We start from the raw sequence: 18,586 nt of genomic DNA, 5'->3' as shown, positions 1-18,586 counted from the left end.
TACCGCTTTCTTAGCTGGAAGACCTCGATAGGAGGCAATGTTTTTGTGTGTTTACTTTTGTGCCTAAAGACCTCCAAGGAGAGGCACCAGTGATAAAGACCTCAATGAATAGGCAATTGACGGATAAAAGGGATTAGTAGTCAATCCTACGCTATTCAGTGTGTCGTTCTTTATGCTCACACTACGTGTCGATGCTTCAGAACAAAAGCCCAAGATCTTTTGTTCGGTCTGTCAGTGGAGAGGGTTCCACCTTTCTGAATCCCCACTTTTTGTCATGAGCTCACCCTGTCCAGGGTTAAGAGCTATGAGGTCTTATCCTCATTACCCTTTTGATCTGCTCACCCTAATGTTCGATGTCATTGGTTAAGAGCCCATTTGATTACCTTTCCATGGCTTGTTTGTCAAGGTTGATATGACCCCTCTTGACTAAAGCCCTACCTACGTATGTTTGAGCCCCCTCGTTGGCGCGTTTACTTTATGCATGTTTGTTTTGTATGGTGTGATAGTCTCCCCATAGGATTACTAGGCTTCGTATAGTCTCTCGTTGCATGTCAATTAAGGTAGCACTGTACCTTCGTCTAGGACTTCCTTTTTGCATGAGCATTCCTAAAAACACAAACAAACTCATTGATTTTTCTTTTCCTAAGAACACGTTAACTCCTTCTACTACAGGAGAGTAAGTCTCCAAAGGTTGAGCATCCGGTAGATTGCGTAGTAACTTCGTTCACCAAAAAAAACAAAACCCTTAACTCGTAGTTAGCCGAACTACGGTTTGCTCTGATTCTCATTCCAGATGAGATACGTAGGCATAAGACGCGATGTCTTAGCGAGCACACTCCTCTTTAGCCCATAGGTCAGCCAAGCTACGAAGACTGATTCTCATATTCAGATGAGATACATATGCAATGGATGCGACATCTGTGCGAGTCATTTTATTTTGACCCCTCTTTTAGTAAATAGTACATTAGATAAACCCACACCCTTTAGATAAGAACAACAAGAGTGGATCCCGTAGAGTACTACGGATGCGTAGGGGTGCTAATACCTTCCCTTCGCATAATCGGCTCCCGAATCCAAGATTTGGTTGCGAGACCTTGTCTTTTCCTTTCCTTTTTCCAGGTTTACTTCGAGCGTTTCCTTTCCCTCCTTTGGGATAAATAACGCACGGTGGCGACTCTTCTGTCTTTTCTTTTTTCGCCGGTTGTTTTTCGCATTCCCTTTTTTAGGTTGCGACAGCTGGCGACTCTGTTGGGGAGAATGTTTTCCCTAGTGGGCCTTTCCTAGCGTTTGTTTGTTTATTGTCTATTGTGTGTTATTTATTTATTGCTTTGCATACTCATCTGCTTGCATTGCATCTTATGTGCGCTTTACTGTCTCATGCATACTGTGCTGGTTGTGTATCTGTTTCACTGTTGGGTGGGAGTCACAAGAGGTAAAAGGCCCAATACACAGGCTATGAGTGAACTTCAAGACACCTAGGAATAGAGTGATTCATGGGAAGCGGGTGGTATGGCGCCACTTAGCGGAACATGGTATCACGAGCAGTTCAGATTCTGATGGGGTATTATCGTTGCATACACCTGGTATGCATATGATGATATTCTTGAAAGGATTGTTTATCCTGCGTTTCTCTAGACCTTACCCTGGCCTAGATTACGCCCGTGAGTGGGGCGGGAATGAATCATTTACAGGTACTGATGGTGACTCGTTCTGTTGGTGACCGTGCCCTGTTGGTGACCGTGCCCTGTTGGTGACTTTTGTTTGGTTCTTGTTGGTGACCGTTGGTTCTGAAGTATGGGTTCTAAGTCGATGACCGTGTTCTATGGTTCCCGGTTCCGAATTCATGCTGAAGTTCTGATCCTGCGCCTTGTGATGCACAGCCAACCCGTCATTATTTCATCATTTTTGCATCATAGCATGTTTATTTTCAAAACAAATAGTGCATAAAAAAGAAAAAAAGTTAACCCGCATATGCATATCATTTTTCAGATTTATTCATGATAGAACATAGCATACGCATCATACACATATCATTCTTTCATCATTACAGGTGTTCTTGAAGAGGATTTCTCATTCTGGTTCCCGTTTCAGGCAGAATTACTGAGTATCGTCCGCACCGTTACGCAACAAGGCAGAATCAACAGAAGATCATGGATCAATTTCAAGTAGAGCTCGCCGAGATGAAGATCCGCATGACCCAATTCATGGATGTGATTCAAGGGGTGGCTCAGGGACAGCAAGAGCTCAGACAGATGATGCAGATGAATCCCGCCACTACTCCACTAGAGACGTTGACTGATCCTCCAGCTGGAGAGGTTAACGGACCCAGTGGATCGGGGCCTACCCCGATCCTACATGTCAACTCCGGTCAACAACCCACTCATGATGATCAGGACGATCAATTCCCCCTGCTTCAGGAGGACTTTGGCATGGGCCATGGCATGGACCCCGTGTTTAGAAGACTAGAGGAAAGGCTGAAGGCTGTGGAAGGACAGAATCCTCTGGGAGTAGACATTGATTACTTGGGATTGGTCCCAGGCGTGAGGGTGCCACCGAAATTCAAGGTCCCGATATTTGACAAATACAATGGCAACTCTTGCCCAAAGACCCATGTGCAAGCCTATTTCCGTAAAATGGTTGCATATTCTGACGATGAAAAGTTGCTTATGTACTTTTTCCAGGATATCCTAGCTGGGGCATCCCTGGAATGGTATATGAGGCTGGACAGAGCCCACATCCGCTGCTGGAGGGATTTGGCTGAGGCTTTCGTGAAGCAATACCAGTACAATGCAGACATGGCTCCAGACAGAACTCAACTTCAGAATCTGTCTCTTAAGAGCAATGAGTGCTTCAGGGAATACGCTCAACGCTGGAGGGAGACATCTTTCCGTGTTCAACCTCCTATGTTGAAAAAGGAAATGGCTAACATGTTCATGAACACTCTGCCCGGACCTTACTTGGAGCGCCTGGTGGGTTGCAACGCCTCCAACTTTGTTGATGTAGTCTTTAGCGGAGAGAGGGTGGAGAATTACCTGAAGACATGCAAGATCTAGAGTGGAGGTGGATCTTCATCAGGGGTGAAGAAGTCGTTCATTCAGGGACAGAAGAGGAGAGAAGGGGATGCAAATTCCATAACTTCTTATCAGAACAGGGGTAACCGGAGGAATAACTTTCAGAACTATCATCAACAACCGTATGTTGCGGCTGTGACCATTCTAGCTGCAGCACCACTACAACAACAACAACCGCAGCGTCAGCAAACTCAGTACCAACAACAACAACCGGGTAACAGACCCGTCTATCAACAGAGGCAAAGGATGATGGACCGGTGTTTCGACACTCTTCCAATGTCGTACGCTCAGTTGCTTTCTAGTCTTCAACAACTACAACTTGTGTAGTTGCACACTCTGGCTCCTCCTGTTGGTAGGCTTCCGTTGGGTTACGACGCCAACGCTAGGTGCAACTTCCACTCTGGGGCACCTGGCCACAATATTGAGAACTGCAAAGCTTTTAAGCACGTAGTTCAGGACCTCATAGATTCAAAAACCATCGACCTTGCACCGGCTCCGAATGTCGTCAACAATCCCATGCCCCAACATGGTGGTGCGAATGTTAATATGATGGAAGGGGAAGCCAGACCCGTCAAAGATGTGTTGAAGCTGAAGACTCCGTTGTCGGATATCAATGGCTACTTGTTGAAGGCCGATGTTTTCCCCGGTTGTGGGAAGGGTTGTGTGGATTGTGCTACTCAGAGTGGAGGTTGTTTGAAGCCACAGCAGGGTATCCAGGCCTTGCTCGACAAAGGTATCCTCCAGGCTGAAGATTTGTCTGTCCAAGAGTCTGTGGAAGGGGTTGAGGAAGAGGTGTTTGAAGACGCTACTGATGAATTCGCAGATGTTGTTCCTACTGATTATGTAATCTGTGATGATGTAGTTAATCTTTCCAATGGGGTTGATTCTGATGTAATTGAACTTGATGCCGATGCTTGCATTTCAATGAATGAGATTTCAGAGTATGACTATGATGTTGATACTATCACCATCTTCTACCCAACTAATCAGATCAATGTACCAGAAGCGCAGCCGGTGCCACCAGCGCGACCGTCCACTATGACCATCACGACCCCTGGTCCTTTACCTTTCACCAGCGAAAGGGCCATTCCTTGGCATTACGGGGGGAATGTGTACACACACGATCATGGGGTGGAAAGGCCACTGAAGGTAGAAGAGGGTCAGAAGTCTAAACTTGAAGTTGAAGGTCCCGCAGTGGACAATGTTGGTGGAATCGGGCGATTCTAATAGACATTTATTTTGTCTGATTGGTCACCTTTGGTCAATTTTGACTAAAAAGGGGGAGAAGTGCTTGATATGGAAGTTGGTTGTGGCTGAACAGAAGTACAACTATTATTGGAAGAGGTGCACAGGTGCTGATGTTAAAGCAGATGTCAGTATGACATTCTGGCTGGTACAGGTGCTGAAGTTCAGTAGCTGTTATTTGATGAATGCACTGATTAAGGGGGAGAAGAAGTACCCTTGTGCATTATGCAGATTTGTGTGTCTTACTAGTTGCATCCATAACTAGTAATTCTGTTGTTTGTTGCACAGATTTAGGGGGAGGAGAAGTACCCTTGTGCATATGTGTATTACTAGTAGCCATAGCTAGTAATTGTTGCATTATGCAGATTTGTGTGTCTTACTAGTTGCATCCATAACTAGTAATTCTGTTGTTTGTTGCACAGATTTAGGGGGAGGAGAAGTACCCTTGTGCACATGTGTATTACTAGTAGCCATAGCTAGTAATTGTTTTGCTTCTGCTGCTGATTAAACTACTGTTTAGTGGTTTAACTGCTGATAATTTGCCTTGTGAACAAAAAGGACAGATATATGTTTTAGCCAAAATTTGGTAAAACAAAGGGTGTTCACAAGATGTTATGTGTGATGTCTTAACATGAGATATCCTATGTACCTACTGGAGTTAAAGAAAATATGCAAGCAGGATTGTTTCAGAATGCCACATAAAATGCTAAGGCTTCTGATATTGGATGTACCTCCTGGAGCTTATATGGAAGACATATGCTGCAGGATTGTTTCAGTTGACATACTCATTGTCATGGTAACTAATATGGCTGTACCTGCTATAAAAGGAAACTGGATTATGCAGGATTTTTCCAGATGTCAGACACGATGTCATGACATCCTGTACACAGAACATTCAGTATGAATGTCTGGTGTTTTGTGATTGAACAATTGGTGGAAATCATTGGTTGATTGAAGATATGGCTAGCTGGCGCAATCTATCAGGGATATCAACCAGATTTGTTTATTTTCCAAGGAGATCTTTACAGCTGATATGAAAAGATTTAATTGGAAAATATATTTAGGGTTTTCAAGCTGTCCAATGTTTCTATAAAAAGGGACTCAGAAAACTTGTTTGAACACACAACCAATACTGAGCGAAATTTAGAGAGAGAGAGCTAGGGTTTGTGTTTGTAGGTCATTCAAGTCATCCATAGATGGTTGAATTGGACTGATTTGTCTTCTTGATCAAAGCTTTGAAGCAAGATCAAGAGTGTGTCTTCTTGATTGAAACTGTGAAGTAAAATCAAGAATATTGTAATTGAAAAGTATTTTCTTTTCATAAGGGATTGTTGTTTAAAATCACGGGTATGTGATTGTAAGGGAAGTGAGTGGGTTCTCATATCTAAGAGTGCTTAGGTAGAAATTGCACGGGTAGAGATTAGGTAAGAAAGACTGTAACTTGGTGAAGTGTACGGATAGTCTTTGAACTAATTCTATTTTAGTGGATTTCCTTCCTGGCTTGGTAGCCCCCAGACGTAGGTGAGTTGCACCGAACTGGGTTAACAATTGCTTGTGTTGATTACTTTACAATTCTGTTTTATTATCCATTGTGTATTAACAGATATCAGTGTCGTGACATTACCTTCGACATCTTATATCTGATACCAGAATTTCAATTTCATTATGCATTTGTTATTGCATTTTATTTTATTATTTTGATTCCCTGCTACGGTGACATTATTTCCCCATGCAGGTTTGGTGCGTCTATTCTCCTTCAATGGTAAAGTGTCAGCCCATTAAGCAGAAAGAATTTAACCTTTCTCTTTTCCCCACTGAGTTATTTCCCCGTGAATGATTATTGTTTCAGTTTCCTCCCTAGTTAATTATCTGGACGGAACCACTCCCCTTGAGTTATATCCTCATTTGTGTTGAGTCCTTGTTTGATCGTTTCTTTCTAGCTCTTACCTAGATAAATACTTTTGGGTCTCTTGAGAATCTATTACCCAGTAACTGGTAATATTCTTCTCGATTTTTGAGTACATTACTTTTGCCCAATACCCGATAAATGTAATTCACTTCCTTTATTTTCCCCAGCGGATTTGTTTTCACGTTTCCCCAGGCAGTCTATCCTTGACATGTTCATCCTAATCGATGACGAATATTCTCCCTTTGTGGTATTCTACCCAATAAAAAGGTAGTTGTAATCCCTATTTCATTCCCCAGAGAGCTAATCTTTGATATGTTCATATGAACCAGTGACGAATATTCTCTCTTTGGTATTCTATCTAGTAACCGATAAATATAATTCCTACTTTTTCCTCGACAGTCTATCCTTGATATGTTCATCTTAACTGATGACGAATATTCTTCCTCTGAGTCTATCCTTGATATGCTCATTTTAACCGGTGACAAGTATTCTCTTTGGTATTCTATCCAGTACCCGGTAGATATAAATCACATTTCTCCCCTCAGAGTTAATCCTTGATATGTTCATATTAACCGATGACAGATTTTCTCCCCTTTGCGGTCTTCTTCCCAGCAACAGGTAGTTGTAAATCATGCTTCCCCCTGCTGAGTCTATCCTTGATATGTTCATCCTAACCGGACAGATATTCTCTTTGGTACTCTATCCAGTAACCGATAGATATAATTTCTACTTTTTTCCCCGGCAGTCTATCCTTGATATGTTCATGTTAACTGATGACGAATATTCTTCCTTTGAGTCTATCCTTGATATGCTCACTTTAACTGGTGATGGATATTCTCTTTGGTCCTCTCCCCAGTAGCCGGTAGTTGTAAATCCTAATTGATACTTTGCCCCAGTAGGTCATTCTTACCCAGTAACCGATAACGAATACGCCTCTTTTTCCTCAGCGAGTCATCCTTGTTATGTTTACCCTAACCGATAACGAATATCCCTCTATTAGAGAATATTATCTTCCTATCCAGTAACCAGTAACAAATAATATATCTCTAGTACTCCTACATTGAAGTTCATTCTTCCCCAGTTGAGTTTGAGTGCTTATTTCTTCAACGAAATCGCCCTTTTCCGGTTTGATTCAAGTCTTTCAATTTTGTCCTGATTTACCCTGCAAATTTTCCCATATCCCCAACCGAGTCTTTCCATCGATTTATTTTCATGGAATTCTTCTCGTGTCTCCAATAGTTTTTAAGTCGTAGCCTGGCCTACACATAACGTCTTATCCCCAGAGTCTCTGTTTCCCCAGTGAGCTTTTCCTCATGGAATGCATTATGCTCCCGTGGACTTCCAGTCTCTCCTGATTCTTTTCCTTTGTGGCAATTTATTCCCCACAAAGATTGTTTTAACATTCATATTGTATCGGGATATTTGTTACCATTAGAGATATTGACTAAATCCAAGGTAAATCATACAAGTCGAGTCGCCACCGCACTTCTATTTATCCAAAGGAATGGTTAGAAAGCGAACAAAAACCTAATACTTTTAACAAAAACTAGTAAAAGAGAACAGAGATCTGGGTAAGGGGGTTGGTTATGTAATGGGAAGGTGTTAGGCACCCAAAACATCCTAGGTACTCCTAGGGAGCCCTTTTCATACTTGTTGTAAAGGTTGTTGTTTTTGTGAAAGATGGTTTGTGCAAACATGATTGAAGAGATGAGAGGAGAATGTACAAGTTATTTACATTTTGTGTTTGGATGGATAAACCCATTGCCTACGTACCATCTTATAAAAAGATTAGGATCAAAACCTCGTAGTTCGGGGTAAAAATCTCAAAAATGAGCCGGTGAATTGATTGGTCCAAAAGCCTTAAGGTCTTTTGTTATCAAAGGGAGAAAACTCAACCAAACCACAAATCCACCATGTGAGGATAACTTCAACATGCTAGTGAGGGGTTAACCCTATAATAAGCATGGAAGACTCATTGTCCATCACTAAGGATATATGTGAGTATTACATCTACCACAAGGATAACTCAAACCTAATAGCTAAAGGTTATGAAAGATATCGATTAAGAAAGTGGTCATTGGAACCACAGAAAGACATTTGAATGGGTTATATTTACCAATTAGAAGTATATACAAAAGTGGTCAAAGTTGACTTAAAGATTCAATTCAAAATAAGTGTTATGAAAAGAAAGTTTAGAAATAAAAAACATAAGGCTTAGGTTTCTAATGTTTGAAAACAATAGTTAAATGTTTGCACAAAAAGCTTGGGCTTGGGTTAGAGTGGAGAGAAGAAGAAGAAGGGCTAAGTCCTAAGTAAAACAAAAAGGGGAGGGATAAAGAAACAAAACCACAATGGAGTTCCTCTCTTGAGATCATATTGATGATCCAAGTAGCTCCCATCCTTTGGAGTAAGTAATCACAAAAATAGTAAGCTCAAGCAATCAGACAAGTCTCTTAAGAGATCTTCAATGTATCTTGTGTCTTTCACTTTGGATGAGCATGGCAATGGTATCCCAATTTGAGCTCTCATAGAATCCCCTAGCACAAAAGAACACACATCAAAAGTTTCATGAAGTAAACCAAGAATCGACCAGAGTGAGTTTAGAGATTTGGTCTTTCTAATCCATCTTCATCCTTAAGGTCCTTTTGCTCCAATTTTTGCATAAGGAAGGTCCTAGAATCTAAGTCCATTTATCCATTCTTTGCATAGGGAAAGTCCTAGAAACTAAGTCCATTTCTTTGCATTTGGTTCACAACAATCAAAACAAAACACAAGCATAATAATATATACACAATTATGTGCTCAAGTGAGCAAAAGGCAAATGATATTAACATAAACATGTGCTCAAATGAGCAAAGAGAAAAGCAAATGGATAATATGTGCAAGAATAGTAAATTGCATAAAATTAAAGAGTAAAAAGTAAATGTTAGTAGTTAATAGTTAGTGTTAGTAGTTAGTGTGCCATAAGGCAAATTTAGCGCTATGTTAAGCAATCGTAATTGGACTTATGTAGAAGTCACAACTATCTGAGGCCAGTCAATAATAATGTAGGCAACAACATAAGTTAGAAGTCTTGATTAGTGAACCAAGTTCCAACAACTTGCCATGCCAAAAAGAAGAAGAGAATTCATCTTGTATTGGTTTAAGCCTTTTGCATGATTTAGGAAACAACCTATCCTTAATGCAAAGTCATTCACTTGGTCAATTGATCAAGATGAATTAGGTTTGGATCAAGGAAGATTAAGTCTCCCTAATCAATGCTAACTTATCAACCTTCAACTCATTGATCAAAAATAAAAAAGAAGAAGAAGAAGGAGATGAATAAATGGAAACAAAAGAAGGCAAAATGATACAAATGCATTAAATGAAATACCACGTATCAATCACCATATGTTGACCAATAACATTGAAAGTCAAAGTCAAACAATCAAAAACAGAAGTGAGATGAAGATTTGAAGTCAAGAAATGAACAAAATATTTTTGACATTTTTTAATATTAAAAATAAACTTGAATTAAAAAATAAAAGAAAGGTCAAACTTCAAAATTACTTCAAATCAACCATGAAAGGTCCAAGTAATTTATCCCAAGTTCAACAAGGTCAAACAAAGTTTGACAAAAAAAATTCAGCATTTTTAAAAGTCAGAAACTATTTTTAATCAATTAAAAAAATGAATAAAAATAACCTAATTGAACTAAAATCTCAAATAAATCTCAAATCAATTAAAAATTGATGAGAATATTTTTCATAGATCCATCATCATTCAAATAGGTTAGGAAAATATTTTTGTATTTTTTGAATATCAAAAACTATTTAAAATAAATTAAAAACAACCAGAAAAGAGAAAATTCATAAAAAAATATCAAATGATAAAATAAAAAATATTAAAAATCAAAAATAGAAACTAGAATTTATTTTGAGACTAATGCAATTGGTCCCATAATTTTTGGATTAAAAATGAGAGAGATATTGATTTTTGAAATAAAAGGGAATAAACAAAATAAAATCAGAAATTAGAAAATGTGGAAAATCCTGGCGTGTTAGATCTCCTTTCATTAAATGACGTGGACGATCTGAAGGCAATGGCATGCGCGCGCATCATAGGACCAAGTCAATGCAACCACACACAAATTAAATAAAAGTCATAACAATCAAAGGCCAAGATCAAATCTGGAAAATGAATCCAAGGGTCCACAATGCATCTGGCAATAGGACAGCCACCGGAGCCACCGTCTTCTCCGGTGAGCTTGGATTTTCTGGCCAAAATTGCAGAGATCCAAACCTTAATGAAACTGCACGATCTATACATCCTTAGAAAGCTAGGATGACGTACATCATCCCTGTGCCGCTCAATTCCCCTCTAGATTTCTATATTGAGAGAAATCAGAGATGGAAGTTCTGTGGTGTTCATCATGAACTCAATGGATTTCAAAAATTAAATGCATAATCATGATGCCTCTATTGAGAGGACTTCAGTCAACACAAGATCCAAGAAAATAGGTCAATGGATGATGAGATTCGAAGAAAATACCAGTTGAAGAGTAAGCTTGATTTCTGGAAACTTGAGCTCGATTCCTTGCTTCCTTTGCCAAAACAGAAGATCAATGAGTTGAGGGATGAAGGTTTAGAAGCTTTAGATCCAAGGATTCAACCAGATGTAGTTGAATTTTGGATCTGAAAAATTTGAAGAAAATGAAATTGCTTCTTTGGTGAGAGGTTGGGTTTTGATTTCTGCAGCAATTCAGGTTGAATTAGGTGTCCATTTTGAATGGAATAGGGTCTCTATTTATAGAGGAAATGGCAAGGAGAAGATGAATTAATCCGTGTGCATGAACATGGATAATCCTTGCATGGGCTTGCATGACCATGCACAAGGCCCAAAAACAATGCCAAATGCAATCTGAAATCAAACCAAGGTGAAATGGACGTGTAATTTGAGAGGCAAAGGCTTGTGTAATGAATTCTCACATGTTATGCATAATTGAACTAAAAACTTCTCCTCTTCGAAACTAACACTTGCCAACTCCAAACATGATCATATGAGTAATGGTTGGAAAGTTTTTGATGTAAGGAACAATTGTTATGTTGGGCAAAAATCCATTTGGGATGTGGAAATTGGTGAAATTTGAGTTTAAAGTGCAAGGTACAAAACATGTCAAGGCAAAGTTTCTAAATTTGGCCAATGTTAAAGCCCTTCTGTTTCGATGATGCAAGCTTAAAATGAAAACACTTACAACATAAAAGTTGTAGATCATTTCAAGACAATCAAAATGGACTTAAATTTTACATTATTTGGATTTTTGATGAAGAAGTTATGGGCACTTGAAGTTGGACATTTTTGCCTTTTAATGCATTTGGCCCAAAATGACCTATAATGTCTTGCACTATCACATGTATTTCCTTTGAGAGTTTGAAATTTTGTTCAACATAACATTTGAAGTAGACATCTTGAAATTTCCAATGCATTTTATCCCACCTCAAAATCATAATAAATGAATGAGTTATGTCCTTGGGAAGTTGACCTAAAATTAGGGTTTCGGTCAAAATGACCTATAATGTATTGGAATGGGAGATGGCCTTCCAAGCTTAAAATAAATTTTTTATGAACATGAAAGTTGTTCATATTGTCCTTAAGAACATTTTTTCTTTTGGAGCCATCTCCATTTGATAAACACATAAAAAGTTAGGTCTCAGTGCATTTCAAAATAGTTAGATGAATTGACTGATCAACTCCTCAAGTCCATGACTCATATCTTGATGAATTGATGATTGAGGAAACTCAAATAAGTTCAATTATGCATGAAATGATGAATTAAAGAACTTCCCTTGATTGTATTTGATCATGGGCTGAGGTTGCTTCAAGAGCAAGGCATTGTGGTGCACAGATGAATTAGGGTTTCCTTAGGGCACAAACCTCAAACCCTTTAACTTGCTTTGATCAAAATGATGAATTGAGATGCTAGGGGGGCATACTTGATGGATTATAGCTTTGGGAACCATTACCATGCTTGCTTTCATCTCCTCTTGGCCATATCATTGCACAAAAGATCTCCTGGAAGCTTTGGATCTTGTGATTGCTCAAGCTACAAACAAACGATGTTAGTGACATATTTTTGTGCTTTTGGTTAGTAAACAAAATAAGAAAAGCAATGATATACAATTCAAGCATGCTTGGTGATCTCAAACCACTCTCAAGAAGTCCCACCCAAAGGCAAAGGGAACCAAGATGCTTATGATCCTTGAGGCAATGCAAATGCAATGTTATAATGCCATGAGGGATCTTAGGGACAAAATTAAGGTCTTACAGATGCCCCTATTTAAGGTCATTCTAGTTGGAGAAGTGAAGGTTAAACTCTTCGTCTCGACGGGGTAGAATGGGCTTAAATAATAACAAAGAGACGAATTTTGGTCCCTGAGAGACCTCATGATGCAGATATATGCATGCAAATAGCAAAACTCTGTGGGAATATGTGTCCACAAAAGAAATCCGGAGAGGCTCAAAATCCAAAGGAGTAATACACTCACTAGGGAGACAGGGACTCTGGGGGGAGTAAAAGGGTAAAAATGCGTGAGCAGGTCACGACTTGAGACTTGCCGAGAGACACGGAGAGGATCCATGAAATAAATCAATGAAAGGACTCGAGCCGACTCGAAGATGCATGTATTGAGGAATATGCCAATACATGCAAAAATTATCCGCAATGGATACTTTGGATGAAAATCCGGACTCAGGTGGGGATGTCCACTAAGGACTCAACTAAGGAAGATCCCAACAGAATACTCCTGGGGAAGCAACGGGATGAGGTATTACCGGTTACTGGGTAATAAGCTCAAAGAGACGTGTGATCTGAACACCGGTATAAGGGTGAGAGAACAACATGCTCGGGGAGAATGAATATCTAAGACCGATATAAGGGTGAGAGATATCAATCAACCGAACCATCTGAGGAAGACCTAGAAAGGTATATTTCAACTCAGGAAAATATGACTCCACAAGGGACAAAAAGTCATAATAGGGAGCAGTAGGAAGGAACACCAGGGATGCCGGTTACTGGGCATATAATAGGTGACCAACCAAAGCGTGAATTGGGGAATATTCCCAAAACACTCATCATCCGAAAAGAGGGCAAAAAGCAAACTCGATTATGGGATGGACATTCGATTCCAAAACGGGGATACGAATCTTACTCAACTGGGGAAGGACAAAAGGTTTCGACCAATGAGTGCATGAGACATATTATCTATTACCGTCAGAACATAGATAATATACTCGCATGGAAGATTATCCACAACCGGTTACTGGGTTAATAAAGGATAAATCGACCGACAGAGACAGGCCTCGGGATACCGAAACTAGGTATATAATGATGACCAATAAAGGGGAGCAACAAACATCACCGACAACCGATAAATGAAAGATGACTCGCTGGGGATAAAATTGCCTAATCAGAGCAATTATCCAAAAAAAATGAGGGAATATCACCACCGAATATTGGATAATGATAACCGTCAAGGAGGGGATTACATCTACCGGATACTGGGTAGAAAAACCACGGAAGAGTAACCGTCATCGATTAGGATGAACAAGAAGGTTAACTCTACAAAGGGGAGAAAATAGGGTTTACAACTACCGGTATAAGGGTAGAAAACCACAGACTCTGCCGAGGATAAGATGAATAATTACCGATTACTGAGCAATTATTCATTTATACCCCGGGGAAACACAGGAAACAGTCACAAGGAGCCAATTTAGGATCAAACCAAAGAGGCAAACTGAATCAAGACTCGTACTAGTGAGGATATAACTCAATAGGGGAACCCATCCCAATATATGTGTTGGGAGGAAGCAAAAACAACCGTCGTCCACGAGGATATAACTCAGTGGGGAATATGGCAGGAGAGATAAACACTTTCTGCCTAATGGGCTGACACTATATTGAGGGATCAGACACCGACATCTGCTTGGGAATGTACTACCAACTAGCAGGGAATAACAAACAAAGATATATGGCAAAGAATGCAAAATGAATATCCGAATGTTTGAAAATTATATGCACACATGCATAATTTATGTATGATGAATGATGGCAGACAGACATTTCTAACACAAACAGTTCCAAAGGATAAGCACAAACAGCCGGTACTACATCTCAAGAGAGAAAGCCAAGTTCACCGGAGAGCATCCAATCTGCCGGGGATCAGAGATACCAAGAAGCAAAAAAACCTCTGCAGGGGATGAATCATCGGTCAATCCGGCTGGGGACAGGAGTTTATTGCACAGATAAAATCTGCCGCACAAGTAACTCGACTGGGGAATCCATCCGAGGAGGTAAAGGGATTCTGGGGATCAACCTCCAAGCACGGTACCCACCAAGGAGATCACACCTGCTGAGGAGGAAAGATTGCTACTCTGTTAAAGGGGAGAGTGGTGAATATCTCAACAAGCATTCCACTCAGTAGAATAAACCACAAAAGGCTCCGGAGGAAGAAGATACAATCATGCCAGGAATATGAACAAATTTCTTACCCTGTTGGAGATCGTACCATCCTTGGGAGAGCGCTGAGGATCTCCTAAGTACCCTTTTGTCATTGTGAATGTTCACTTTGTTTAAAAACAAGTTATGAAAAAATTGTTTCTTCAAAACAATGATATTTTCTTAATTAAAACATGCGAAACATTTGTTGAATAGAAACAAATAAGAGTGCAAATAGTTGGATAAAAGGCTCAAATTTATTTGATGGAATGGTAGTCTGCAAATGGCAAGACTCCATAGATCTTTACAAATTTGAAATTGGTGATATATATTGGAAAAGGGCTACATTGAACATAATGACCATTTCTCCACCAATTCTGAATTCGATGTATTTGAAGCTTCGGTTGATGACGGATGAGGAAGAATCTCTGACGGGTGACAGTTGTAGAACAAAGTCTTGTCAGGATGCAGTTACTTGCCAAATCACTAATTTTTGCCTAGATTTCCCCCGGATGAGGTACTCAATCTAGCGGGATACATATATTCATTTTTTTATGTCTCTAACTTTTGCCTGGATTGCCCTTTCGGGTTTTCAATCCACCGAGACACTCATTTTTGCCTAAGCCGCCCTTTCGGGTTTTCAACTTAGCGAGCTATTCTGTTTTTATTTTAGGCGAAGTATTTCTTGACTGCATCTGAATTCACAGGACGAGTGAAATCCTCCCCATCCATAGTTGTAAGTATCAAAGCACCGCCTGAAAAGGCTCTCTTAACAACATATGGACCTTCATAGTTTGGAGTCCACTTGCCCCTAGAATCGGGCGCGAAAGACAAGACTTTCTTGAGCACAAGGTCACCTTCTCGGAACACACGAGGCTTGACCTTCTTATCAAAAGCTTTCTTCATTCTTTGTTGATATAACTGACCATGGCACATGGCAGTCAATCTCTTCTCTTCAATCAAATTCAGTTGGTCATAACGACTCTGAACCCATTCAGCATCAGTCAACTTGGCCTCCATCAGGACTCTCATTGATGGGATCTCCACCTCTACTGGGAGTACAACCTCCATGCCATAAACAAGAGAGAAAGGGGTTGCTCCTGTTGAAGTGCGGACAGATGTACAATATCCATGCAAAGCAAATGGCAGCATCTCGTGCCAATCCTTATACGTGACAACCATCTTTTGGATAATCTTCTTAATATTCTTATTAGCAGCTTCAACAGCCCCATTCATCTTGGGTCTGTAAGGAGAAGAATTATGATGCGCGATCTTGAGCTCACTACACAGCTCTTTCATCATTTTGTTGTTCAAGTTAGATCCGTTATCAGTAATGATCTTGTCTGGAACACCATAACGGCATATGAGTTGATTCTTGATAAACTTCACGACCACCTTCCTGGTCACATTTGCATATGATGCCGCTTCAACCCACTTGGTGAAGTAATCAATTGCTACGAGAATAAATCTGTGTCCGTTGGATGCTTTCGGCTCTATCATGCCAATCATGTCAGTTCCCCACATGGAGAAAGGCCATGGTGATGAAATCACATTCAGAAGTGTCGGGGGAATATGAATCTTATCCGCATAAATCTGACACTTATGCCATTTCTTCACATATTTGCAGCAGTCAGACTCCATTGTCAGCCAATAGTAGCCTGCTCTTAACCTCTTTCTAGCCATGGCATGTCCATTAGAATGAGTTCCAAATGAACCCTCATGGACCTCAGTCATTAACAGGTCTTCTTCGTGTCTATCCACGCATTTGAGCAGAACCATGTCAAAATTGCTCTTATAAAGCACATCGCCATTGAGGTAGAAACTTCCTGACAATCTCCTCAAAGTCTTCCTATCTTTCACGGATGCCCCTGGCGGGTAAACCTGGTTCTGAAGGAAACACTTGATATCATAATACCAAGGCTTATCATCTTTCACTTCTTCTACTGCAAATACATGAGTTGGTCTATCCAAGCGCATCACAGTGATATTGGGAACTTCATTCCAAAGTTTAACCACAATCATCGAAGCAAGTGTAGCAAGAGCATTTGCCATCCGATTCTCATCTCGAGGAATATGATGGAAGTCAACCTCAGTAAAGAACGTCGAAATCCTCCTCGCATAATCTCTATATGGGATGAGACCTGGCTGATTCGTTTCCCATTCACCCTTAATCTGATTGACAGCGAGGGTCGAATCACCATAAACATCAAGATGCTTGATCCTTAGATCAATGCATTCCTCCAATCCCATAATGTAGGCCTCATACTCAGCCATATTATTCGTGCATTTGAAAGTTAGCCTTGCTGTAAAAGGAATATGTGTGCCTTGAGGAGTAATAATCACAGCCCCAATACCATTTCCATACTGATTTACAGCACCATCAAACACCATACTCCATCTGGAACCAGGCTCTGGCCCTTCATCGAGTGTAGGCTCATCACAATCTTTCATTTTCAAATACAGAATCTCCTCGTCTGGAAAATCATATTGAACTAATTGATAATCCTCAATTGGCTGGTGTGCCAAGTGGTCAGCCAGGATACTACCTTTAATAGCCTTCTGAGCTCGATACTCAATATCATACTCAGATAACAACATTTGCCACCGGGCAATTTTCCCTGTTAAAGCAGGCTTCTCGAAGATATACTTAATTGGATCCATTCTGGATATCAACCAAGTCGTATGATTTATCATATACTGGCGTAAGCGCTTAGCGGCCCAAGTCAAAGCACAGCATGTCTTCTCAAGCATCGAGTATCGAGACTCACAATCAGTGAACTTCTTGCTCAGATAGTAGATGGCATATTCTTTCTTTTTTGATTCGTCTTGCTGACCAAGGACACAACCCATTGAGTCTTCAAGAACAGTCAGATACATGATTAAAGGTCTTCTTTCCACGGGCGGAGACAGGATCGGAGGCTCAGACAGATACTCTTTAATACTGTCAAAAGCTTTCTGGAAATCCTCGGTCCAATCATGGGACTGATCTTTCCGGAGGAGCTTGAATATCGGCGCACATGTGGCAGTCATGTGGGATATGAATATGGAAATATAATTCAAGCGGCCAAGAAAACTCGGACTTGCTTCTCAGTTTTGGGCGCAGGCATCTCTTGTATTGCTTTGACCTTTGCAGGATCAACCCCAATACCTCTTTCACTGACAATAAAGCCCAATAACTTGCTGGAACGGACTCCAAATGTACACTTGTTGGGATTCAGGCGAAGCTTGTACTTTCTCAAACGCTGAAAAAGCTTCAACAAGTGCTCTACATGTTCAACTTCCGTTCTTGACTTGGCGATCATATCATCAACATATACCTCGATCTCCTTGAGCATCATATCATGAAACAAGGTGGTCATAGCTCGTTGATACGTGGCTCCGGCGTTCTTCAAACCAAAGGGCATCACTCGATAAAAGAATGTTCCCCAAGGTGGGATGAATGTTGTCTTCTCCATATCCTCGGGTGCAATCTTAATCTGATTATATCCGGAAAATCCGTCCATAAATGAGAAGACATTGAATTTAGTTGTGTTATCTACCAACATGTCAATATGTGGTAGAGGGAAATCATCTTTTGGACTAGCTTTATTCAAGTCTCTATAGTCCACGCACATTCGGACTTTTTCGTCTTTCTTAGGCACGGGCACAATATTGGCCACCCATTGAGGATATGTAGAAGTCACCAGAAACCTTGCATCAATTTGCTTATGAACCTTCTCTTTGATCTTCACTGCCATATCATGATGAGTTCTTCTGAGCTTCTGCTTCACAGGCACGCACTCAGGCCTCAAAGGTAAATAGTGTTGCACAATATCAGTATCTAGACCTGGCATGTCCTCATATGACCATGCAAAGACGTCAACATATTCTCGTAGCAACTCAATCAAC

Source organism: Lathyrus oleraceus, chromosome 7 (genome assembly GCF_024323335.1).
Source record: "Lathyrus oleraceus cultivar Zhongwan6 chromosome 7, CAAS_Psat_ZW6_1.0, whole genome shotgun sequence".
Classification (NCBI taxonomy): Eukaryota; Viridiplantae; Streptophyta; class Magnoliopsida; order Fabales; family Fabaceae; genus Lathyrus; species Lathyrus oleraceus.
The sequence above is the reverse complement of the archived record's forward strand: the minus strand, read 5'-3'. Positions refer to the sequence as shown.